At 42.0% G+C, this 26,112-nt stretch overlaps 1 long non-coding RNA gene across 2 annotated transcripts; it reads left to right on the forward strand.

Annotated features, from left to right (window-relative positions):
- Positions 1-1,354: 1,354 nt before the first annotated feature.
- LOC127341227 (uncharacterized) lies at positions 1,355-25,916 on the forward strand. Of its 2 annotated transcripts, XR_007875358.2 has the most exons (4): positions 1,355-1,713; positions 1,970-2,085; positions 3,288-3,390; positions 25,390-25,916. It is a non-coding gene; the product is annotated as an uncharacterized lncRNA (long non-coding RNA). The 2 variants fall into 2 exon arrangements; XR_011754912.1 differs by lacking the exon at positions 25,390-25,916 and having other exon boundaries at positions 3,288-4,183.
- Positions 25,917-26,112: the final 196 nt, after the last annotated feature.

Below are 26,112 nucleotides of genomic sequence, written 5' to 3' on the forward strand. Positions count from 1 at the left end.
CCAACCTTCGGGGCCAGACCGCACAAAGCTTCGACCATCCCATATGCAGCCATCCTCACCTAGGTCCTCACCCACGACACCCAGCTTTGACCATCTACACGCACGGACGCAGGAACCCTAGCACCCAACGCACGAACCCTAGCCACCGGCGGATGATGGTGCACCGGCGAATGATGGTGGAGGACGAAGCGAAGACATAGTAAGGGTGGTCTATCTTGTTTATTAAATGAGTCAAAGATGTGCCTTTTTCAAAAATAAGGAAGAAGGGAATTGCTTGCTAATTTTAGCTGAATCCAAGGGAACACTAAAATTACAACACCATACATGGAAGCCTTAAACTGAATAACCACTTGCCCAAATCTATAGAAAAAAATCCCATCACAGTCCTCATTCCACTCTCTTCAACTCTCCACTCTCTCTATTCCCCATTCAGTAGCGACCATGTCTTGACCCTGTCTAACCACCGCCGGTGACCTGGTTGTCTGCTCCGCTCCCTCCTCGCGCCTAGGGTCGACGACCTCCTTATTCCACCGCTTCCGCCATATTCTATCATGGACGGCACGGTCCCGCTCTTCTCCGCTGGTCGCGTCAACCCGGCGACCCAGTGCTTGCAGCCAACGGAGGCGGAGTGCCATTCGATGACATACTGCGACATTATCCTCCTCTAGCCGATCTCGGCAGTGAATTGGAGCGAGTTCGGAGTACATGCAATCTATGATCCACAAAACACAACATCAGTTGAAATGTGAGGGATCCATGTTGTTTTCATCATTCTCGAAGTTTCAACTCCTTACACCCTCATCACTCATTTCCGCGTTGACTAAAATAATAGCTTTTGACTTAAAATGTGCCACGTGAAAATTAATAACCAGAGTTGGCTTTTCCAATAATAATAGGAAACATAGTAATTATCACTATATCAAACGAAATACCTATTTAAAATTATCGGATAAAATATCTCTTAACATGTATTTGATAAACTTTAACCACCACAAACCAAAGGATATTTAACTCATTACGATAATATGAATGATGCAATTTTTAAGTAAATGATGATTTTCAGCATAATTAAATAAAACCAATTATCAAAAAGATACCGTAAGATTATTTTTAAAACAAGAAGGATGCTTAAAATATATTTTTATAGTCCTAATGCTAGCTGGACCCTAACATCCGAATGGGAACAGGAGAAATCTTTCTCTTGGTCAATTTATATTGTGTTAATCGGGGCACTATTTAAGGTGAAAATCGTGCATGCTCTTTTTAGATGAAAATCATGCTCACTTGGACAAAAAAGCCCATGCCACGAAGTGGACAAATCCACACTTACATGCTCCCACTCTCTCTTGCCTCATCCACAAGCCGCCCTCCACTACCTCTCTATTGCCGGTGCCAAGGGATGCCCCCTCCCGTGCCTCCCCTCCGCCAGCGAGAGGACTTCCTCCTCCGCTGTGCTCCTGCCTCTACAGAGATTTCTGCCCCCTTCCATGCCTCCTCACCGCTGCTGCGACAACCTACCCAGAGGCTGCTGCCCTCGCTCCGGCGGCACTCCCCGCTCTCTGCTTCGCCCTCGTCAAAGATCCTGGTCACCAGAGAGCCTGAGGAGAGCAAGCATCGCTCAAGCTCTGCATGCTCTTGGCGGGCCAGGCGACACTGAGCTAGGCGCCGACGGAGGTCATCCACATCTTCGTTCTCGTGCTGCTCCTTGAAGAGGTATATTAATCTCATCCTGCGGCCAAGCTAGAATTGCTTTGTTCGATGTTGCTTGAAATACTAAATTTTCATTCGATCCTGCGACCAAACTGAAAAGATATGCCGTGTGCTTACTCTGTAGATATGATGATTGTTTTGGTATTTACTCAGATGCATGAGTCTCTCATCTATGATACTTCGGTTACTTCTGCACATTTGGCTGATTGTATGTATGAGAATTTCACTAATTTGGGTATTTTGTTGCACCGATTTGCAGGATATAAAAGTGAAGGCAGAAGAAAAATAATAATAAAATGAAAAGAAGGGACTTGAAGGACTGGGAAGAGATTGACAATACAACATGAAGCAAAAACGGCGAACTAAGCTTCAACGGTAATCTTCTATTTACTCCTTAGACTGTCATTTGATTCAATTTTGGACAAATTTGAATCAAGGTTTTTCTGGTAATGGTTTATTGTCTTTCTAGTTGTGTATTACCTCTGTGTAAAGTTGGCAGATTATAAGACAACCAATGTATGCCATTATTTATTTCAACCAAATGACAGTGGAGATAATTAAGAGTCTTCTGCAATCTATCGTTGGTATCTTGGCTCACGATGGTTAGAATAGCCTTTTTTTTACCACTGGATTTTCGGATGTTAGGGAACTTGGCTCACCATGGTTAGAATAGCCTTTCTTTTTTTCCTGCAATATTTTCAGGCTACTTTTGATTAACTTCAGTCTTATCTTACACAAAAAGTGTGATGAGGTAAAAGTGAATATCACCCATTTCAGCAAAGTGCTTTATACTCTTTTGCAGCCACTCTTGTTGTGCTTCGTCATGAACACTTCTTTTCATATACTTATCGAATAAATTGAGAAATGAAAGCCTCTTATGCTTCTACATCAATTTCGACAGTATGTGGAGGTATCCAACATTCATATCAAATCCACGAAGGTCTTTTATAGGAGTACACAATGTAAGAATAATCTGAGAATGTTCAAAAAAGCCGAACCGGCAACTCTTCAATCAAACATAAAATTCTGACCCTAGTACGTTGACCAAATATCTAACAAATTGCGGAATGTGTTCTCTATCTATGTAGATTTGTTGCTAGAGTTTGTAGATCGGTAGCAAACAATATATTTGGGTGGACTAAACAAAAACGAGTTTATATTACTATCAATTTGTGGGAAACTTCACAGCTAGCTAGAGACACGAGGCTGTACTAAACAGTGCACCTTCTGGGTTTTGTTTCCACTGCCTCATGTCACTAATTTTCATAATAATCAAACTTATATTGTTTAAGAATACTCTGAATATACTTTCCAACCAATATCTACTCAGACATGAACAAAAAATGGTCATACTCAGGCATCTACTTTCTCCCCTGGATGCAAAATGAGCAATCCATGAAAGTAGGTATGTTTATGATCCACTCTTATATTCAACCCTGGAAGTTCATTTGTCCTATGCATGATGGGTGAATTGGTATCTACTTTCTCCCCTGGATGCAAACTGATCAGTTTTGATTTGTCATTGAATTTTCTTGACGCTTAAACAGTGCTCATCGTTTGGTTGTTTATTACTGCAGATTCAAAGGCTATTCTAACAAGTGGGATGTACTTTCACTAAACCCGATGATCCGAACAGAGGCTGTAAACCTGACTGAGAAATACTCCCAGATCACACACAAGGTATTCAAACTGGTTAGATCTCAAAGCATGAAACAGAAAGTCTCCTAACAAGTGGAGAGACAACCAAAGCACCATAGATAAATTGTCAGTTTACCATCAAAGTAAATTCCATGATTTTGATTAGAATGAAGAACCAAAGCAAACTGCACTTTTCAAGTGATGGATGCCACATAACCATTGTCAACACCCGAATTTTTAAGTCCAGATGCCTATTATGCCATTCATCGCAATCCCAGGAATATTGTTTTTGCGAGACATAATAGATTGATATCACAACACATCATTCATTACATACCATAATCGTCTTACAAATAAAGGATCACATGATCCAGTCTCATTACAATAATAGAAGTTCTAGTTATTCATTACATAACACATAGCGGAAGCGAAAGTAGCGTAGTAGTAGTCCAGCTATTCCACAGGCAACTGTTGACGTTAGGAGGGATCCTAGTTGTCATAGACGTCCTGCTGTCCTTCTTCCGGGTTCTGGTACTCGTCTTCATAGTCTGGCCATTTGAATAGCCAGGGACACAGCCATGAGTACTTTAAAGTACTCGCAAACTAATACTAATGTAAATACTATCAACTATAGTAAGGGGGTTCTAAGCTCTAGTTTCGTTTGCATAAAGCCAGTTTTATTTCATAAGCACTTAAATAATCAAAAACCTTCATTTGCTCAACTAACTCAAGTGGGAACATTAGTGTCATTCCCACAACTCAGTTGTGATTCAAAGTCAAAGTCACCTTTCAACTCAAATCACAAGTCACCATTCATATTTTTAGAAAAATTCTGATGACGGAACAGTATGGCCTTTCCAACTGTCCATAACCGAGGACGCGGCTATTCGAATAGGTTTTAACTCTGCAGAGGGTGTACACTTGTGCCACAACAATTGCAATAGTTCGTCAGGGGTAATCGCGGCCCGATTTATCGTACGCAGACGCGAACTACCAATCCTAACCTTTCATTTACATACTCTAGTATAGGCACCTCTCCCCATGAGCTTGGCCTCAGTGAAAACCGCAGTCAACCCGGAAGCGCACGGGGCTTGGGCCGGACATTCACCTCATTTCACGTCATATCGTATCGTTGTGTTTGTTGTAGAGGCAGCCTTCGGCCTAACCCCGATGACGCTTGTTCAGAGGGAACCCATACTAAAGCACATAAATTTCTAGTTAAGCCCTTACCCATATTGGGTATTGTGGGGGTACTTGTAAAATTGGAAAGGTATCGCATCCGAACCCAACCATCAGTGTTTTTGATAAAATTCACCAAGTCATTCACCAGTCATATTCACCTTCAAAATCTTTCAATAGAAATGACTCATCATTCCAAGGTTTCAAAGTCATTTCAAATCACAAGTTCCCAACTAAAGTAGTCACTGTTAATCTTGAGCACTAGCAACTAGTCATGAGGGGTGCTAAGTATCTTGGAGCTTGCTAGGCTAAGTGTGATTCTCTTGTACTACTCTATAATTCAACCAAGTGAATCATAAACCAAAAAGTACTTTGATAAAACAAAAGTAAATAAAGCTTGTAAGGTAAAACTGGGAAATAGGATCATAAGCATAAAGTAAATGGGGTAATGCCTTGCTCATGGTGAGCTTTGCACTTTGCAAGAGTATTATCTTGCAAGAAGATTAGCTTGCCTTGATTGGTGATGTGATCAAAGTTTTCTTGCTCTTCCTCTTGGTAGAAGACCTCTTCCTCTTGATAGTCTCCGGTACTAGCGTCTATAAACGAATACGAGGATACAATCACCAAACAACACTTAAGTAGTCTTAATTAGCCTTATTGGCTCACACAAAGGATCTAGCATCACTACTTAACATTTATTCTCAAAATATGCTAGGGTTTCTTTATTTAACATTAGGAAAATAATCTCCTCTCATTGAAAAGTTGAATTAAGGTTTCTCTTTGGTTTGGAGAAATAATTTCCTCTCATTGAATTCTTCTTAAGATTTAATTTCTCTTATGAATAATATATGACCTAGGTTGACCAAAGTCAACCTCTTCATACTTATCATTTGAGAAAAATGATTTAAATGAGGTTCCATACCTCATGCAATTTAATACTAACATGGTAGTGATTTAATGCCACCAAATAATTCAATATGAGGTTATTAGACCATGGTCACTACCTCATGTTGAATTACTTGAGAACAAGATTTAAATGAGAGGAATACCTCTCATATGATTTAACACATAGTTGTAACTAATTTAGTAAAAACTATTATTGAGGTGAGGCAATACTCTCAAATAACCAGGGATGATCCCATGTTGACCAAGGTCAACACTTCACACTTAGTATTTGAGAAAAGGGATTTAATTGAGATTCATCATCTCATGTGAATTAAATAACCATGGCAAATGTAAATACTATTTAGATTTAAAAATCTACAAGTGAGCAAGTATGAGCCTAAGCATTTAAAGGTCAACACATTACTTCATATCACTTGTGAGAATGAGGTAAATGAGGTGCTACACCTCATAGATTTAAATTCCTAAAATTTGGATATAGTTTAAATGGGCTAGTATTGACTACATAGCCAATATTTTGATTCTAGCCCATGATCATGTACAGAACATATATCATGTTTTTACATAGTAAATTAGGGTTTGTTATATGTGAATTATTGCAATTGGATTCACTTCAAAATTCAAAATGGTTGAATTTTAAGATTTATTTGTATACAGAAAAGTATCTGTTTTGTTATTTTTGCTATTCAAAAACTACACAAGGTATGGGGTTGAATCCAGTGGGGTTAGTTAGAGCAAAACATAAGCTTTCCAGAACATTTCGATTTGCTAAATTTGAGTTTGTAGAATTTGAACTATTCAAAATTGAAGTGTGCAGCAGTATTGGATTTGAACTAAATGGATTAAACCAAATTTGAAAATACTGGGCCACGCGGGAAAACGAAACGGGCCTAACAGACTAAACAGACTGGGCCGGCCCAACTAGCGCTGACCACGCTGCGGGCCGCCTGACATGGTGGGGCCTGCATGTCAGTCTCTCCTTAACACCGAATCGGTACGTGCTAACCTGGCCCGTTGGATTAGATCGAGGATCTACGGTGGAGCTTCGTCATCGTCGACGGTGGAGAGGAACGTCTTTGCTCGGCGAGGTAGGGGGTCGGAGGGCGCTGTAGGTCGCCGGCGGTCGAGGAGAGGGTGAGGCGATGTTGTCGACGACGAGACGTCGGCGGCAGCGATTCGAGGCTCGGGGTGGCGTGAATTGGTGACGGCGATCTGCGGGCTCCGGCGACTCCGAGCTCGCAATTGGAGCGGCTCCGGCGATGGGTGGTGAAATTGACTGGTGAAGGAGGCTCAGTGTAAGGAGTGGAGTGAGTTGTGTGAGAAGAGGAGGAGCCGATCGTCCCTATTTATAGCGGGCGTAGAAGGCCGGCGGAGTCGGCGAGGTCGACCATGGGCTCGACGTTTCTGGCGATTGAAGGGGCAAGCTATGGAGCGCATCTTGTAGGCGACGCCTAGGCGAGGCTCTGGGCGTAGCTGGAGCGTCCAGGGGATGATAGGATTGATCGGGCGCGTGCGAGTTCTGCCACGGCGTGCGCGGTATAATTCCGGCGAGGACGACGGTGACGAGGCGGCTGCAGGCGTTTGAGCGTGTCTACGAGGTAGAGGGGGTAGAGGTGGTTCTCGTCACAGAGATAGGGATGCAGGGGGAGGACGGCGTTGCTCGAGTGCCCGCCGTACTGGCGCGCTCCAGAGCGCGGTGACCGCGCTGGGCCGGCAAATCGGGCGTCTTGGGCACGTCCCGGCTTGGCCAATGCCGTGCGTTGGAGAGCTCAGTGGGTGCGCGGGTCGTGGTGATGAGTAGATGCTACAGGCAAGGTTGTGCTGAGAGAGGGAGGCTAGAGAGAGAGATGCTAAAGGTGGCCGGCATGCTATGGTGAGGTGCATTTCTCCTCACTTTTCTGCTTTAAACGACCAAGCCAAGTACTGAGCTAGATGCAGGGAGCATGGAGGGAGCTAATGATCACGAAATGGGAGTGGTTTAGGCAAGAATCCAGTGTGTAAAAGAGTGTATGTCCAATTCAATTTGTTGCCTGCCACCTGTTTGATGAAATGGCCGCATGAAGGTTTTGGTCGAATTTTGGAAATCTTTTTGGTGAACTTCATTTATATAATTATAGAAAGGGATTGATGGTGGTGGTGGTCATTTTGGTGAAGATTTGCAAAGTTTCAAATTTGGGGGTAATCTTCACATAGTTTCAACATCACCACTTGTCAAAGCCCTACTGGTCAACCTGGTCAACTTCAGCAGTGATGGTCAACATGAAAGTTGTTGAACTTGACTTGGTCTTGGATGACATGGTCATAGTTGACTAAGTTTGGTTGAGGAATCAGAAGATAAATTGGGGCAAAGTGGTGAAGAAAATAAAATGAGGACATGTGACCATTATCACATGTATGTGAGTTTTGAATTTTCCTTTGATTTGAAATTGGTTTCTTCTATGCATTTGTGTTTGTTTTTGTTATATAAGAGTTTTAGAATCCATAGGGCAAGCAATGGTGGCCTCATATGAAGATTTGCAAAATTGCCCTTAGTGTATGTGAGAGAAATGGGGATTTTCTCCCTAATGAATTTCCCTCCAATTGATTTGACTTTGGTTGACTCTAATGTGATTCTTATTAGTTTAGAAACATATTCAAACCATTGAAACCATTTCAAATGGTCTTGGTCAAAGATTGGCAAAAATGGCCATAACACATAAGAGGTGATGTGTCACTTTTTACTATTTTTGAAAAGGGTTCACCTTGCTTTACTTGGGCATGGATTAGGGTCAATTTAGGGTTATATGAAGTTTAGAAATGGTTGCACACCATTTGGTCAAGGTTTAAAGTCATAGGGCAAGAATTGGGTATTATGGCTATGTGCCACATATGCCTCTATGCATATGTTGCATTTGATTTTTAATTTGGCTTTGTTTGACCCAAATGGTGTTGTTGAGTGTTGAAATGGTATAAGGAAGTGATCCAACCATTCACAACAAGTCCTAGGGTCAATATTCTTAGTTTCCCAAATTTGCTATTTTACTCTCATATGCCTCTATGGCATTTTTAGTTTCTTTTTATTTTCTTTGGAAACCACTTGGATTAGGTTTGATAAGTACTAGGTAAAGTGTGTGAAGGTTTTCCAAACCTCTAAACAAAGTGGAAAGTTCTAGGGTAAAGATTTATAAAAGTAGCCATAGGCACATATGCCTCTTTCTTATTTAATTTCCTTTTATTCTATTTTAACTAGGGTGGTGAAAAGAGGGATGAGGTTTAGGGTTTAGTGTGGTTCACAATGGTTTACCACCATTTAGCATAATTAAAAAGGTAGGGTTCAAGATTTACCTATTAGGGCTATATGCCCCCATATGTCTTCTATTTTATTTTGGTTTCTCAAAAAAGATCCAAATGATTTTTGGAGAAGATTAGGGTTTAAGGTTTTTCTTATTTGATTTCTTTCTCTTTTATTTTATTTGGTTGGTGATCTTCACTTGATCACTTTAGGGTTTTAGGGTTTAGTACATAAGCATAATAACACTCATCATGGCAAAACACAAGATTTAAACAAGATCTATATGTATCAATCTTATTTTAATAAAAGTTTTTGTTGGTTCCAAAATTTGGAACTAGGGAACTTCATTTGTTTTGTTTTGAAATTCTTGGGATGTTACAAACCCTTCCCCCTTAAACAAATCTCGTCCCGAGATTTTAAGAAAAGTTAGGTTCCTAAGAGAGATTGAGCATTTTATTAACAGGAAGACATACTTGGCATGGTCTGGGGTGCTTCCTGAGCTTCGATGGCGATCATGTGGTAGAGACGGCCGTTGTTGTTGTTACGGTTCCTTCTTCCAGCAAAGCAGCGCTGTTGCTTGAGCGAGTCTTTGCGGTATTGGTGGCAATCCTGGCAAGCTTTTTGGGGCACTCATTGGAGAAATGACCCACAACTCCACATTCGTAGCAATTGACGGTGGACTTGTCTTTGGGAATGACGGGGGTAGCATTGCTTCCAGTCCTTGGGGCAGTATTGGTGTTGTTGTTGTTTCCATTGTTGTTGCTGTTGTTGGGGTGGTTGTTGTTGTTGTGGTTGTTGTTGTTGTTACCTCCGGGCTTCGGGGGTCCTCCGTTGTTGTTGGCGTAGTTGGGGCGATAAGTCTGAGCAGGGGGCTTGTTGTATCTTGGGGTAAATCCTCCAGAGTGGTTGTTGCGGTGTTTCTGGGCATTGTGGGGCCCATTTTGGTTCATCATTCTGCGCTTGCGGTTCTCATTGGCTTGATGTAGCTTTCCTTCCATCTGTATGGCTGAGTCTACGAGGGCTTCTAAGTCAGCGAACGGAATGTTCACTAACACAGTCTGCATCTCGTCGTGCAGTCCATTCAAAAATCTTTCCTTCCTTTTCTCGTTGGTGTCGGTCTCATCCGGGGCGTACCTTGACAGAGTGAGAAACCTGTCGCGGTATTCCACCACGGACATCCTTCCTTGCTTGAGTTCACGGAACTCGTCTCTCATTTTCTTGATCAGTCCTTGGGGCACGTGGTATTTGCTAAACTTCAGCTTGAAGTCTTCCCATGTCATCATCTGTCCCGCATTCATGGCTCGAGCACTTGTCCACCAGGCTGCAGCGAGTCCTGACGAGATAGTGGGTGGCAAACGATACTTTTCTGCAGCTTCAACTCCCGCAACTTCGAGGTTGTTCTCCATGGTCCTGGAGCCAGTCATCGGCATCAAGGGGCTCTTCGGTCTTGTTGAACATCGGAGGGTTGGTGTGTTGAAAGTTCTTGACTTCGATCCAGGGGTGGTCGTGGTTTCCATGGCCTTGATTGTTACGAGCTAGTTGTTGCGGTGCGGCAATGTTGGCTTGGCGTTCGACTCTCTCGACTTCTCGGTCTGCTATCATCGTCTGCAGCAGTTGCATCATGGCATCCTGGGTGGCGTTGCGGGTTGGTGGGGCCATCTAAACATTGATGTAGATGATAAGATAAGAGGGAAATTTCTAGGGTTTGTTTTGTTAAGTTTAAAAAGTTCATAATATTAAAAAACTTGAGTAGTGTTGCGGGGGTAAAACCAACAACACTTTTTCATTCATACCAAGCATCACATATTACAAATCTAACACACCGTTGGTTTGAAGAACCATTCATCGCTCTACGATACAAGGGGATCCTGATACAACTCACACCTACTTAAGTGCTGGGGGGGATATTACTCTTTCGGGGTGGATTTTTCTTCTTCACGGGTGAGGTGCTTGGCGAGAGGCGAGGGCGTTGTCCAAATCTCTGCGGGTTTGGTACTGCCTGAAGTCCTGAGGTGCTTCATAGGGGTTCATCTTTGGTTGTGGTGGGGGCATGGTCATCGGTCTTCCCATGGAGTCATGTCTTGGGTAGTAGATGAAGCGAGTGCTCTTGATCTTGTCCTCATTTTGTCCACACAGACGGAACATTGCTTCTTGCATAGCTTTGTCTAGTCCTTCCTTCCAAGTGTTTCCCGTTACAGAAAACCAGATGGTTTCCCATACCGGGGCATCAAGCTTCCTTCGTAGATCAGTAGAAACGTCCCACCGAGGTGGTTCTCCTAACTGAGCTTTGAGGGGTATTCCGAAGAACTCGGGATACGGGTGTCCCAGATAGTCCACCAGTTGCTTCAACTCTTTTTCGAACCTCAGTTCTCCTCCGTGACCAAGCTGATAGCACTCCCATTGGTACTTCATCTGTGAGCAATTAGGATAAGTAAGTTAGAAGAGTGTGTCAAAATTTTATGTAGTAGTATAAGAGAAAATAGAGCATAACTTTCTTATTTTGAAGCAGATCTCAAGGATAAGAGTGAGAATAAGTTTTTCACAAATATTCACTTCTTTGGTTTTTTTGAAACTAAGTTTTGCAGACGTCCATTCTAACTAGGGTCTCCTAAGGTCAACAATGGCTCTGATACCAACTTGTCAACACCCAAATTTTTAAGTCCAGATGCCTATTATGCCATTCATCGCAATCCCAGGAATATTGTTTTTGCGAGACATAATAGATTGATATCACAACACATCATTCATTACATACCATAATCGTCTTACAAATAAAGGATCACATGATCCAGTCTCATTACAATAATAGAAGTTCTAGTTATTCATTACATAACACATAGCGGAAGCGAAAGTAGCGTAGTAGTAGTCCAGCTATTCCACAGGCAACTGTTGACGTTAGGAGGGATCCTAGTTGTCGTAGACGTCCTGCTGTCCTTCTTCCGGGTTCTGGTACTCGTCTTCATAGTACGGCCATTTGAATAGCCAGAGGACACGTACCATGAGTACTTTAAAGTACTCGCAAACTAATACTAATGTAAATACTATCAACTATAGTAAGGGGGTTCTAAGCTCTAGTTTCGTTTGCATAAAGCCAGTTTTATTTCATAAGCACTTAAATAATCAAAAACCTTCATTTGCTCAACTAACTCAAGTGGGAACATTAGTGTCATTCCCACAACTCAGTTGTGATTCAAAGTCAAAGTCACCTTTCAACTCAAATCACAAGTCACCATTCATATTTTTAGAAAAATTCTGATGACGGAACAGTATGGCCTTTCCAACTGTCCATAACCGAGGACGCGGCTATTCGAATAGGTTTTAACTCTGCAGAGGGTGTACACTTGTGCCACAACAATTGCAATAGTTCGTCGTGGGTAATCGCTCTGATTTATCGTACGCGATGCGCGAACTACCAATCCTAACCTTTCATTTACATACTCTAGTATAGGCACCTCTCCCCATGAGCTTGGCCTCCCGGTGAAAACCGCAGTCAACCCGGGAACTGCACAGGGCTTGGGCCGGACATTCACCTCATTTCACGTCATATCGTATCGTTGTGTTTGTTGTAGAGGCAGCCTTCGGCCTAACCCCGATGACGCTTGTTCAGAGGGAACCCATACTAAAGCACATAAATTTCTAGTTAAGCCCTTACCCATATTGGGTATTGTGGGGGTACTTGTAAAATTGGAAAGGTATCGCATCCGAACCCAACCATCAGTGTTTTTGATAAAATTCACCAAGTCATTCACCAGTCATATTCACCTTCAAAATCTTTCAATAGAAATGACTCATCATTCCAAGGTTTCAAAGTCATTTCAAATCACAAGTTCCCAACTAAAGTAGTCACTGTTAATCTTGAGCACTAGCAACTAGTCATGAGGGGTGCTAAGTATCTTGGAGCTTGCTAGGCTAAGTGTGATTCTCTTGTACTACTCTATAATTCAACCAAGTGAATCATAAACCAAAAAGTACTTTGATAAAACAAAAGTAAATAAAGCTTGTAAGGTAAAACTGGGAAATAGGATCATAAGCATAAAGTAAATGGGGTAATGCCTTGCTCATGGTGAGCTTTGCACTTTGCAAGAGTATTATCTTGCAAGAAGATTAGCTTGCCTTGATTGGTGATGTGATCAAAGTTTTCTTGCTCTTCCTCTTGGTAGAAGACCTCTTCCTCTTGATAGTCTCCGGTACTAGCGTCTATAAACGAATACGAGGATACAATCACCAAACAACACTTAAGTAGTCTTAATTAGCCTTATTGGCTCACACAAAGGATCTAGCATCACTACTTAACATTTATTCTCAAAATATGCTAGGGTTTCTTTATTTAACATTAGGAAAATAATCTCCTCTCATTGAAAAGTTGAATTAAGGTTTCTCTTTGGTTTGGAGAAATAATTTCCTCTCATTGAATCCTTCTTAAGATTTAATTTCTCTTATGAATAATATATGACCTAGGTTGACCAAAGTCAACCTCTTCATACTTATCATTTGAGAAAAATGATTTAAATGAGGTTCCATACCTCATGCAATTTAATACTAACATGGTAGTGATTTAATGCCACCAAATAATTCAATATGAGGTTATTAGACCATGGTCACTACCTCATGTTGAATTACTTGAGAACAAGATTTAAATGAGAGGAATACCTCTCATATGATTTAACACATAGTTGTAACTAATTTAGTAAAAACTATTATTGAGGTGAGGCAATACTCTCAAATAACCAGGGATGATCCCATGTTGACCAAGGTCAACACTTCACACTTAGTATTTGAGAAAAGGGATTTAATTGAGATTCATCATCTCATGTGAATTAAATAACCATGGCAAATGTAAATACTATTTAGATTTAAAAATCTACAAGTGAGCAAGTATGAGCCTAAGCATTTAAAGGTCAACACATTACTTCATATCACTTGTGAGAATGAGGTAAATGAGGTGCTACACCTCATAGATTTAAATTCCTAAAATTTGGATATAGTTTAAATGGGCTAGTATTGACTACATAGCCAATATTTTGATTCTAGCCCATGATCATGTACAGAACATATATCATGTTTTTACATAGTAAATTAGGGTTTGTTATATGTGAATTATTGCAATTGGATTCACTTCAAAATTCAAAATGGTTGAATTTTAAGATTTATTTGTATACAGAAAAGTATCTGTTTTGTTATTTTTGCTATTCAAAAACTACACAAGGTATGGGGTTGAATCCAGTGGGGTTAGTTAGAGCAAAACATAAGCTTTCCAGAACATTTCGATTTGCTAAATTTGAGTTTGTAGAATTTGAACTATTCAAAATTGAAGTGTGCAGCAGTATTGGATTTGAACTAAATGGATTAAACCAAATTTGAAAATACTGGGCCACGCGGGAAAACGAAACGGGCCTAACAGACTAAATGATCGGGCCGGCCCAACTAGCGCTCGACCACGCGCGGGCCGCCTGACATGGTGGGGCCTGCATGTCAGTCTCTCCTTAACACCGAATCGGTACGTGCTAACCTGGCCCGTTGGATTAGATCGAGGATCTACGGTGGAGCTTCGTCATCGTCGACGGTGGAGAGGAACGTGCTGCTCCGGCGAGGTAGGGGGTCGGAGGGCGCTGTAGGTCGCCGGCGGTCGAGGGAGAGGGGTGAGGCGATGTTGTCGACGACGAGACGTCGACTGGTAGCAGTTTCGAGGCTCGGGGTGGCGTGAATTGGTGACGGCGATCTGCGGGCTCCGGCGACTCCGAGCTCGCAATTGGAGCGGCTCCGGCGATGGGTGGTGAAATTGACTGGTGAAGGAGGCTCAGTGTAAGGAGTGGAGTGAGTTGTGTGAGAAGAGGAGGAGCCGATCGTCCCTATTTATAGCGGGCGTAGAAGGCCGGCGGGTGCTGGCGAGGTCGACCATGGGCTCGACGTTTCTGGCGATTGAAGGGGCAAGCTATGGAGCGCATCTTGTAGGCGACGCCTAGGCGAGGCTCTGGGCGTAGCTGGAGCGTCCAGGGGATGATAGGATTGATCGGGCGCGTGCGAGTTCTGCCACGGCGTGCGCGGTATAATTCCGGCGAGGACGACGGTGACGAGGCGGCTGCAGGCGTTTGAGCGTGTCTACGAGGTAGAGGGGGTAGAGGTGGTTCTCGTCACAGAGATAGGGATGCAGGGGGAGGACGGCGTTGCTCGAGTGCCCGCCGTACTGGCGCGCTCCAGAGCGCGGTGACCGCGGCCGGCAAGCACCGGGCGGCCGGGCACGTCTGGCTTGGCCAATGCCGTGCGTTGGAGAGCTCCAAACTGGCATCTTGGCAGGGTCGTGGTGATGAGTAGATGCTTCTGGGCAAGGTTGTGCTGAGAGAGGGAGGCTAGAGAGAGAGATGCTAAAGGTGGCCGGCATGCTATGGTGAGGTGCATTTCTCCTCACTTTTCTGCTTTAAACGACCAAGCCAAGTACTGAGCTAGATGCAGGGAGCATGGAGGGAGCTAATGATCACGAAATGGGAGTGGTTTAGGCAAGAATCCAGTGTGTAAAAGAGTGTATGTCCAATTCAATTTGTTGCCTGCCACCTGTTTGATGAAATGGCCGCATGAAGGTTTTGGTCGAATTTTGGAAATCTTTTTGGTGAACTTCATTTATATAATTATAGAAAGGGATTGATGGTGGTGGTGGTCATTTTGGTGAAGATTTGCAAAGTTTCAAATTTGGGGGTAATCTTCACATAGTTTCAACATCACCACTTGTCAAAGCCCTACTGGTCAACCTGGTCAACTTCAGCAGTGATGGTCAACATGAAAGTTGTTGAACTTGACTTGGTCTTGGATGACATGGTCATAGTTGACTAAGTTTGGTTGAGGAATCAGAAGATAAATTGGGGCAAAGTGGTGAAGAAAATAAAATGAGGACATGTGACCATTATCACATGTATGTGAGTTTTGAATTTTCCTTTGATTTGAAATTGGTTTCTTCTATGCATTTGTGTTTGTTTTTGTTATATAAGAGTTTTAGAATCCATAGGGCAAGCAATGGTGGCCTCATATGAAGATTTGCAAAATTGCCCTTAGTGTATGTGAGAGAAATGGGGATTTTCTCCCTAATGAATTTCCCTCCAATTGATTTGACTTTGGTTGACTCTAATGTGATTCTTATTAGTTTAGAAACATATTCAAACCATTGAAACCATTTCAAATGGTCTTGGTCAAAGATTGGCAAAAATGGCCATAACACATAAGAGGTGATGTGTCACTTTTTACTATTTTTGAAAAGGGTTCACCTTGCTTTACTTGGGCATGGGTTAGGGTCAATTTAGGGTTATATGAAGTTTAGAAATGGTTGCACACCATTTGTTCAAGGTTTAAAGTCATAGGGCAAGAATTGGGTATTATGGCTATGTGCCACATATGCCTCTATGCATATGTTGCATTTGATTTTTAATTTGGCTTTGTTTGACCCAAATGGTGTTGTTGAGTGTTGAAATGGTATAAGGAAGTGATCCAACCATTCACAACAAGTCCTAGGGTCAATATTCTTAGTTTCCCAAATTTGCTATTTTACTCTCATATGCCTCTATGGCATTTTTAGTTTCTTTTTATTTTCTTTGGAAACCACTTGGATTAGGTTTGATAAGTACTAGGTAAAGTGTGTGAAGGTTTTCCAAACCTCTAAACAAAGTGGAAAGTTCTAGGGTAAAGATTTATAAAAGTAGCCATAGGCACATATGCCTCTTTCTTATTTAATTTCCTTTTATTCTATTTTAACTAGGGTGGTGAAAAGAGGGATGAGGTTTAGGGTTTAGTGTGGTTCACAATGGTTTACCACCATTTAGCATAATTAAAAAGGTAGGGTTCAAGATTTACCTATTAGGGCTATATGCCCCCATATGTCTTCTATTTTATTTTGGTTTCTCAAAAAAGATCCAAATGATTTTTGGAGAAGATTAGGGTTTAAGGTTTTTCTTATTTGATTTCTTTCTCTTTTATTTTATTTGGTTGGTGATCTTCACTTGATCACTTTAGGGTTTTAGGGTTTAGTACATAAGCATAATAACACTCATCATGGCAAAACACAAGATTTAAACAAGATCTATATGTATCAATCTTATTTTAATAAAAGTTTTTGTTGGTTCCAAAATTTGGAACTAGGGAACTTCATTTGTTTTGTTTTGAAATTCTTGGGATGTTACAAACCCTTCCCCCTTAAACAAATCTCGTCCCGAGATTTTAAGAAAAGTTAGGTTCCTAAGAGAGATTGAGCATTTTATTAACAGGAAGACATACTTGGCATGGTGCAGGGTGCTTCCCGAGCTTCGATGGCGATCATGTGGTAGAGACGGCCGTTGTTGTTGTTCTGGTTCCTTCTTCCAAGAAAGCGGCGCCATTCTTGAGCGAGTCTTTGCGGTATTGGTGGCAATCCTGGCAAGCTTTTTGGGGCACTCATTGGAGAAATGACCCACAACTCCACATTCGTAGCAATTGACGGTGGACTTGTCTTTGGGAATGACGGGGGTAGCATTGCTTCCAGTCCTTGGGGCAGTATTGGTGTTGTTGTTGTTTCCATTGTTGTTGCTGTTGTTGGGGTGGTTGTTGTTGTTGTGGTTGTTGTTGTTGTTGTTGTTGTTACCTCCGGGCTTCGGGGGTCCTCCGTTGTTGTTGGCGTAGTTGGGGCGATAAGTCTGAGCAGGGGGCTTGTTGTATCTTGGGGTAAATCCTCCAGAGTGGTTGTTGCGGTGTTTCTGGGCATTGTGGGGCCCATTTTGGTTCATCATTCTGCGCTTGCGGTTCTCATTGGCTTGATGTAGCTTTCCTTCCATACGCATTTGGCGAGTCTACGAGGGCTTCTAAGTCAGCGAACGGAATGTTCACTAACACAGTCTGCATCTCGTCGTGCAGTCCATTCAAAAATCTTTCCTTCCTTTTCTCGTTGGTGTCGGTCTCATCCGGGGCGTACCTTGACAGAGTGAGAAACCTGTCGCGGTATTCCACCACGGACATCCTTCCTTGCTTGAGTTCACGGAACTCGTCTCTCATTTTCTTGATCAGTCCTTGGGGCACGTGGTATTTGCTAAACTTCAGCTTGAAGTCTTCCCATGTCATCATCTGTCCCGCATTCATTGCACGAGCACTTGTCCACCAGGCTCTGGCAGGTCCTGACAGATAGTGGGTGGCAACAAGATTTCACTGCGACTTCAACTCCCGCAACTTCGAGGTTGTTCTCCATGGTCCTGGAGCTACCATCGGCATCAAGGGGCTCTTCGGTCTTGTTGAACATCGGAGGGTTGGTGTGTTGAAAGTTCTTCAGCTTCGATCCAGGGTGGTCGTGGTTTCCATGGCCTTGATTGTTCTGAGCTAGTTGTTGCAGTGCAGCAATGTTGGCTTGGCGTTCAGCTCTCTCGACTTCTCGGTCTGCTATCATCGTCTGCAGCAGTTGCATCATGGCATCCTGGGTGGCGTTGCGGGTTGGTGGGGCCATCTAAACATTGATGTAGATGATAAGATAAGAGGGAAATTTCTAGGGTTTGTTTTGTTAAGTTTAAAAAGTTCATAATATTAAAAAACTTGAGTAGTGTTGCGGGGGTAAAACCAACAACACTTTTTCATTCATACCAAGCATCACATATTACAAATCTAACACACCGTTGGTTTGAAGAACCATTCATCGCTCTACGATACAAGGGGATCCTGATACAACTCACACCTACTTAAGTGCTGGGGGGGGATATTACTCTTTCGGGGTGGATTTTTCTTCTTCACGGGTGAGGTGCTTGGCGAGAGGCGAGGGCGTTGTCCAAATCTCTGCGGGTTTGGTACTGCCTGAAGTCCTGAGGTGCTTCATAGGGGTTCATCTTTGGTTGTGGTGGGGGCATGGTCATCGGTCTTCCCATGGAGTCATGTCTTGGGTAGTAGATGAAGCGAGTGCTCTTGATCTTGTCCTCATTTTGTCCACACAGACGGAACATTGCTTCTTGCATAGCTTTGTCTAGTCCTTCCTTCCAAGTGTTTCCCGTTACAGAAAACCAGATGGTTTCCCATACCGGGGCATCAAGCTTCCTTCGTAGATCAGTAGAAACGTCCCACCGAGGTGGTTCTCCTAACTGAGCTTTGAGGGGTATTCCGAAGAACTCGGGATACGGGTGTCCCAGATAGTCCACCAGTTGCTTCAACTCTTTTTCGAACCTCAGTTCTCCTCCGTGACCAAGCTGATAGCACTCCCATTGGTACTTCATCTGTGAGCAATTAGGATAAGTAAGTTAGAAGAGTGTGTCAAAATTTTATGTAGTAGTATAAGAGAAAATAGAGCATAACTTTCTTATTTTGAAGCAGATCTCAAGGATAAGAGTGAGAATAAGTTTTTCACAAATATTCACTTCTTTGGTTTTTTTGAAACTAAGTTTTGCAGACGTCCATTCTAACTAGGGTCTCCTAAGGTCAACAATGGCTCTGATACCAACTTGTCAACACCCAAATTTTTAAGTCCAGATGCCTATTATGCCATTCATCGCAATCCCAGGAATATTGTTTTTGCGAGACATAATAGATTGATATCACAACACATCATTCATTACATACCATAATCGTCTTACAAATAAAGGATCACATGATCCAGTCTCATTACAATAATAGAAGTTCTAGTTATTCATTACATAACACATAGCGGAAGCGAAAGTAGCGTAGTAGTAGTCCAGCTATTCCACAGGCAACTGTTGACGTTAGGAGGGATCCTAGTTGTCGTAGACGTCCTGCTGTCCTTCTTCCGGGTTCTGGTACTCGTCTTCATAGTCTGGCCATTTGAATAGCCAGGGACACAGCCATGAGTACTTTAAAGTACTCGCAAACTAATACTAATGTAAATACTATCAACTATAGTAAGGGGGTTCTAAGCTCTAGTTTCGTTTGCATAAAGCCAGTTTTATTTCATAAGCACTTAAATAATCAAAAACCTTCATTTGCTCAACTAACTCAAGTGGGAACATTAGTGTCATTCCCACAACTCAGTTGTGATTCAAAGTCAAAGTCACCTTTCAACTCAAATCACAAGTCACCATTCATATTTTTAGAAAAATTCTGATGACGGAACAGTATGGCCTTTCCAACTGTCCATAACCGAGGACGCGGCTATTCGAATAGGTTTTAACTCTGCAGAGGGTGTACACTTGTGCCACAACAATTGCAATAGTTCGTCAGGGGTAACTGGCCCTGATTTATCGTACGCAGTACGCGAACTACCAATCCTAACCTTTCATTTACATACTCTAGTATAGGCACCTCTCCCCATGAGCTTGGCCTCCCGGTGAAAACCGTGATCAACCCGGAAGCGCACGGGGGCTTGGGCCGGACATTCACCTCATTTCACGTCATATCGTATCGTTGTGTTTGTTGTAGAGGCAGCCTTCGGCCTAACCCCGATGACGCTTGTTCAGAGGGAACCCATACTAAAGCACATAAATTTCTAGTTAAGCCCTTACCCATATTGGGTATTGTGGGGGTACTTGTAAAATTGGAAAGGTATCGCATCCGAACCCAACCATCAGTGTTTTTGATAAAATTCACCAAGTCATTCACCAGTCATATTCACCTTCAAAATCTTTCAATAGAAATGACTCATCATTCCAAGGTTTCAAAGTCATTTCAAATCACAAGTTCCCAACTAAAGTAGTCACTGTTAATCTTGAGCACTAGCAACTAGTCATGAGGGGTGCTAAGTATCTTGGAGCTTGCTAGGCTAAGTGTGATTCTCTTGTACTACTCTATAATTCAACCAAGTGAATCATAAACCAAAAAGTACTTTGATAAAACAAAAGTAAATAAAGCTTGTAAGGTAAAACTGGGAAATAGGATCATAAGCATAAAGTAAATGGGGTAATGCCTTGCTCATGGTGAGCTTTGCACTTTGCAAGAGTATTATCTTGCAAGAAGATTAGCTTGCCTTGATTGGTGATGTGATCAAAGTTTTCTTGCTCTTCCTCTTGGTAGAAGACCTCTTCCTCTTGATAGTCTCCGGTACTAGCGTCTATAAACGAATACGAGGATACAATCACCAAACAACACTTAAGTAGTCTTAATTAGCCTTATTGGCTCACACAAAGGATCTAGCATCACTACTTAACATTTATTCTCAAAATATGCTAGGGTTTCTTTATTTAACATTAGGAAAATAATCTCCTCTCATTGAAAAGTTGAATTAAGGTTTCTCTTTGGTTTGGAGAAATAATTTCCTCTCATTGAATTCTTCTTAAGATTTAATTTCTCTTATGAATAATATATGACCTAGGTTGACCAAAGTCAACCTCTTCATACTTATCATTTGAGAAAAATGATTTAAATGAGGTTCCATACCTCATGCAATTTAATACTAACATGGTAGTGATTTAATGCCACCAAATAATTCAATATGAGGTTATTAGACCATGGTCACTACCTCATGTTGAATTACTTGAGAACAAGATTTAAATGAGAGGAATACCTCTCATATGATTTAACACATAGTTGTAACTAATTTAGTAAAAACTATTATTGAGGTGAGGCAATACTCTCAAATAACCAGGGATGATCCCATGTTGACCAAGGTCAACACTTCACACTTAGTATTTGAGAAAAGGGATTTAATTGAGATTCATCATCTCATGTGAATTAAATAACCATGGCAAATGTAAATACTATTTAGATTTAAAAATCTACAAGTGAGCAAGTATGAGCCTAAGCATTTAAAGGTCAACACATTACTTCATATCACTTGTGAGAATGAGGTAAATGAGGTGCTACACCTCATAGATTTAAATTCCTAAAATTTGGATATAGTTTAAATGGGCTAGTATTGACTACATAGCCAATATTTTGATTCTAGCCCATGATCATGTACAGAACATATATCATGTTTTTACATAGTAAATTAGGGTTTGTTATATGTGAATTATTGCAATTGGATTCACTTCAAAATTCAAAATGGTTGAATTTTAAGATTTATTTGTATACAGAAAAGTATCTGTTTTGTTATTTTTGCTATTCAAAAACTACACAAGGTATGGGGTTGAATCCAGTGGGGTTAGTTAGAGCAAAACATAAGCTTTCCAGAACATTTCGATTTGCTAAATTTGAGTTTGTAGAATTTGAACTATTCAAAATTGAAGTGTGCAGCAGTATTGGATTTGAACTAAATGGATTAAACCAAATTTGAAAATACTGGGCCACGCGGGAAAACGAAACGGGCCTAACAGACTAAACAGTGGTCGGCCCAACTAGCGCTGACCACGCTGCGGGCCGCCTGACATGGTGGGGCCTGCATGTCAGTCTCTCCTTAACACCGAATCGGTACGTGCTAACCTGGCCCGTTGGATTAGATCGAGGATCTACGGTGGAGCTTCGTCATCGTCGACGGTGGAGAGGAACGTGCTGCTCCGGCGAGGTAGGGGGTCGGAGGGCGCTGTAGGTCGCCGGCGGTCGAGGGAGAGGGGTGAGGCGATGTTGTCGACGACGAGACGTCGACTGGTAGCAGTTTCGAGGCTCGGGGTGGCGTGAATTGGTGACGGCGATCTGCGGGCTCCGGCGACTCCGAGCTCGCAATTGGAGCGGCTCCGGCGATGGGTGGTGAAATTGACTGGTGAAGGAGGCTCAGTGTAAGGAGTGGAGTGAGTTGTGTGAGAAGAGGAGGAGCCGATCGTCCCTATTTATAGCGGGCGTAGAAGGCCGGCGGGTGCTGGCGAGGTCGACCATGGGCTCGACGTTTCTGGCGATTGAAGGGGCAAGCTATGGAGCGCATCTTGTAGGCGACGCCTAGGCGAGGCTCTGGGCGTAGCTGGAGCGTCCAGGGGATGATAGGATTGATCGGGCGCGTGCGAGTTACGCACGGCGTGCGCGGTATAATTCCGGCGAGGACGACGGTGACGAGGTGGCTGCAGGCGTTTGAGCGTGTCTACGAGGTAGAGGGGGTAGAGGTGGTTCTCGTCACAGAGATAGGGATGCAGGGGGAGGACGGCGTTGCTCGAGTGCCCGCCGTACTGGCGCGCTCCAGAGCGCGGTGACCGCGCTGGCAAATGCGGGCGTCTTGGGCACGTCTGGCTTGGCCAATGCCGTGCGTTGGAGAGCTCGGTACCTTGGCAGGGTCGTGGTGATGAGTAGATGCTTCCGGCAAGGTTGTCTTTGAGAGAGGAGGCTAGAGAGAGATGCTAAAGGTGGCGGCATGCTATGGTGAGGTGCATTTCTCCTCACTTTTCTGCTTTAAACGACCAAGCCAAGTACTGAGCTAGATGCAGGGAGCATGGAGGGAGCTAATGATCACGAAATGGGAGTGGTTTAGGCAAGAATCCAGTGTGTAAAAGAGTGTATGTCCAATTCAATTTGTTGCCTGCCACCTGTTTGATGAAATGGCCGCATGAAGGTTTTGGTCGAATTTTGGAAATCTTTTTGGTGAACTTCATTTATATAATTATAGAAAGGGATTGATGGTGGTGGTGGTCATTTTGGTGAAGATTTGCAAAGTTTCAAATTTGGGGGTAATCTTCACATAGTTTCAACATCACCACTTGTCAAAGCCCTACTGGTCAACCTGGTCAACTTCAGCAGTGATGGTCAACATGAAAGTTGTTGAACTTGACTTGGTCTTGGATGACATGGTCATAGTTGACTAAGTTTGGTTGAGGAATCAGAAGATAAATTGGGGCAAAGTGGTGAAGAAAATAAAATGAGGACATGTGACCATTATCACATGTATGTGAGTTTTGAATTTTCCTTTGATTTGAAATTGGTTTCTTCTATGCATTTGTGTTTGTTTTTGTTATATAAGAGTTTTAGAATCCATAGGGCAAGCAATGGTGGCCTCATATGAAGATTTGCAAAATTGCCCTTAGTGTATGTGAGAGAAATGGGGATTTTCTCCCTAATGAATTTCCCTCCAATTGATTTGACTTTGGTTGACTCTAATGTGATTCTTATTAGTTTAGAAACATATTCAAACCATTGAAACCATTTCAAATGGTCTTGGTCAAAGATTGGCAAAAATGGCCATAACACATAAGAGGTGATGTGTCACTTTTTACTATTTTTGAAAAGGGTTCACCTTGCTTTACTTGGGCATGGGTTAGGGTCAATTTAGGGTTATATGAAGTTTAGAAATGGTTGCACACCATTTGGTCAAGGTTTAAAGTCATAGGGCAAGAATTGGGTATTATGGCTATGTGCCACATATGCCTCTATGCATATGTTGCATTTGATTTTTAATTTGGCTTTGTTTGACCCAAATGGTGTTGTTGAGTGTTGAAATGGTATAAGGAAGTGATCCAACCATTCACAACAAGTCCTAGGGTCAATATTCTTAGTTTCCCAAATTTGCTATTTTACTCTCATATGCCTCTATGGCATTTTTAGTTTCTTTTTATTTTCTTTGGAAACCACTTGGATTAGGTTTGATAAGTACTAGGTAAAGTGTGTGAAGGTTTTCCAAACTTCTAAACAAAGTGGAAAGTTCTAGGGTAAAGATTTATAAAAGTAGCCATAGGCACATATGCCTCTTTCTTATTTAATTTCCTTTTATTCTATTTTAACTAGGGTGGTGAAAAGAGGGATGAGGTTTAGGGTTTAGTGTGGTTCACAATGGTTTACCACCATTTAGCATAATTAAAAAGGTAGGGTTCAAGATTTACCTATTAGGGCTATATGCCCCCATATGTCTTCTATTTTATTTTGGTTTCTCAAAAAAGATCCAAATGATTTTTGGAGAAGATTAGGGTTTAAGGTTTTTCTTATTTGATTTCTTTCTCTTTTATTTTATTTGGTTGGTGATCTTCACTTGATCACTTTAGGGTTTTAGGGTTTAGTACATAAGCATAATAACACTCATCATGGCAAAACACAAGATTTAAACAAGATCTATATGTATCAATCTTATTTTAATAAAAGTTTTTGTTGGTTCCAAAATTTGGAACTAGGGAACTTCATTTGTTTTGTTTTGAAATTCTTGGGATGTTACAACCATGGTCTTTATCATGAGGCATTCCTGAACGATTATACTATTTGGCAATCATGATTTCATGAGGGAAATAAAATTATCTATGCAACGTTCCTGAGTGGGCATCATGTAGCACCACAAATATTGACTTACAATAGAATTGTCGATATATCTCTTTGTGTAAAAAAATTCTCTTGCTCGTCTGTTGACGATACTAACATTCATTATGTACTCATACCAGACCAAGACTATAGTCACATATATTGGATGGCAGAAGGTACTACCAGCTTGATCCATCAATGTAGTCAGCGATAATTATGCACTGTTTAGCAAACCATTAGGTTTTCAATGCTCAACCATCCGCGGGAAAGCATTTCTTGAACACAAGTATTACTGATTGACTCATAAAATGTGTGTTCATGAAATCTCCTTCAAAATCAGAATTTATCTTTTTGATTGGTTCATCTGGATAGATACATTGTAGATATGATAACAAATTGGATTACGCTAGTAGTATAGTTCTAAAATCACCAGACACACACCACAAATCATCTAGCACTCCCTATTTAGCATATTTGCCGCCAATCCATTTTTGAATGCAAAAACTTCAAACATTCAGGTATATTTTTGAATTGCAGCCTTTGATATGATCGAGTCTGAATACGGAATTACCTGTACCGTAGTCTTTGTGCGGATGTGCTCCTCTATCTTCTTCCTGTTGCAGCCAAACCTGAAATCCATACGAATCAATCAGCTTGCTCAGCGACTGCAGATTATCTGGAATTGGAGGCGAAGTAGAACAGAGCACGTATCAGGGTACCTGTGGAGGGCATCAAGGATTCGACACCTTCAGTAGATTTATCCCTGGCGATTCCCGGAGATCATGCTTTGAGGTACCCTTTATATATGCTTGCACCATATCTCGCCCAGCCATGCTTCAAGGGATTACTTTCCTTTCCAGGAGATTTATGATCTCTAGATTTATATGATTTTAATTACCTTTCCTGTAATTATGGGTGGTGATGGTGCCCTGAAAGTATGGTGCGGGGATGGAATATAATCCTTGTAATTCTTGTTTCCTGTAATTCTTGTTTCCTATAATTCCTGCTGTCTGATGGTCGTCAAAAAATGTGTAATCCTATGAATTGTTTCCTATAATGCTGGACAACATTTATGGCGCGCTGATGCATTGTTTGATGGAATGTAATCCCATGAATTATGGTCGGTGATGGTGGACATCATTTATGGCGCGCTGATGGAATTTCCTGTAATTCTTGTTGTTGCCTGATGGTCGTCCAAAAAATGTGTAATCCTATGCATTGTTTGATGGTGTGATGGGAGGGCAAAATAGTCAGATCAAAAATATGTAGGACGAAACCTTGGGCCGGAGGAAACAGAACCAGTTCGTCCTTTTTATATAGTAGAGATAGAGAAGACTAGTTTTCTTAAGACTAGCCCCAATGGAAGTATCATAAGTAGTATCATGCATGCCATG

Source organism: Lolium perenne, chromosome 3 (assembly GCF_019359855.2).
Source record: "Lolium perenne isolate Kyuss_39 chromosome 3, Kyuss_2.0, whole genome shotgun sequence".
In the NCBI taxonomy this organism is placed as follows: Eukaryota; Viridiplantae; Streptophyta; class Magnoliopsida; order Poales; family Poaceae; genus Lolium; species Lolium perenne.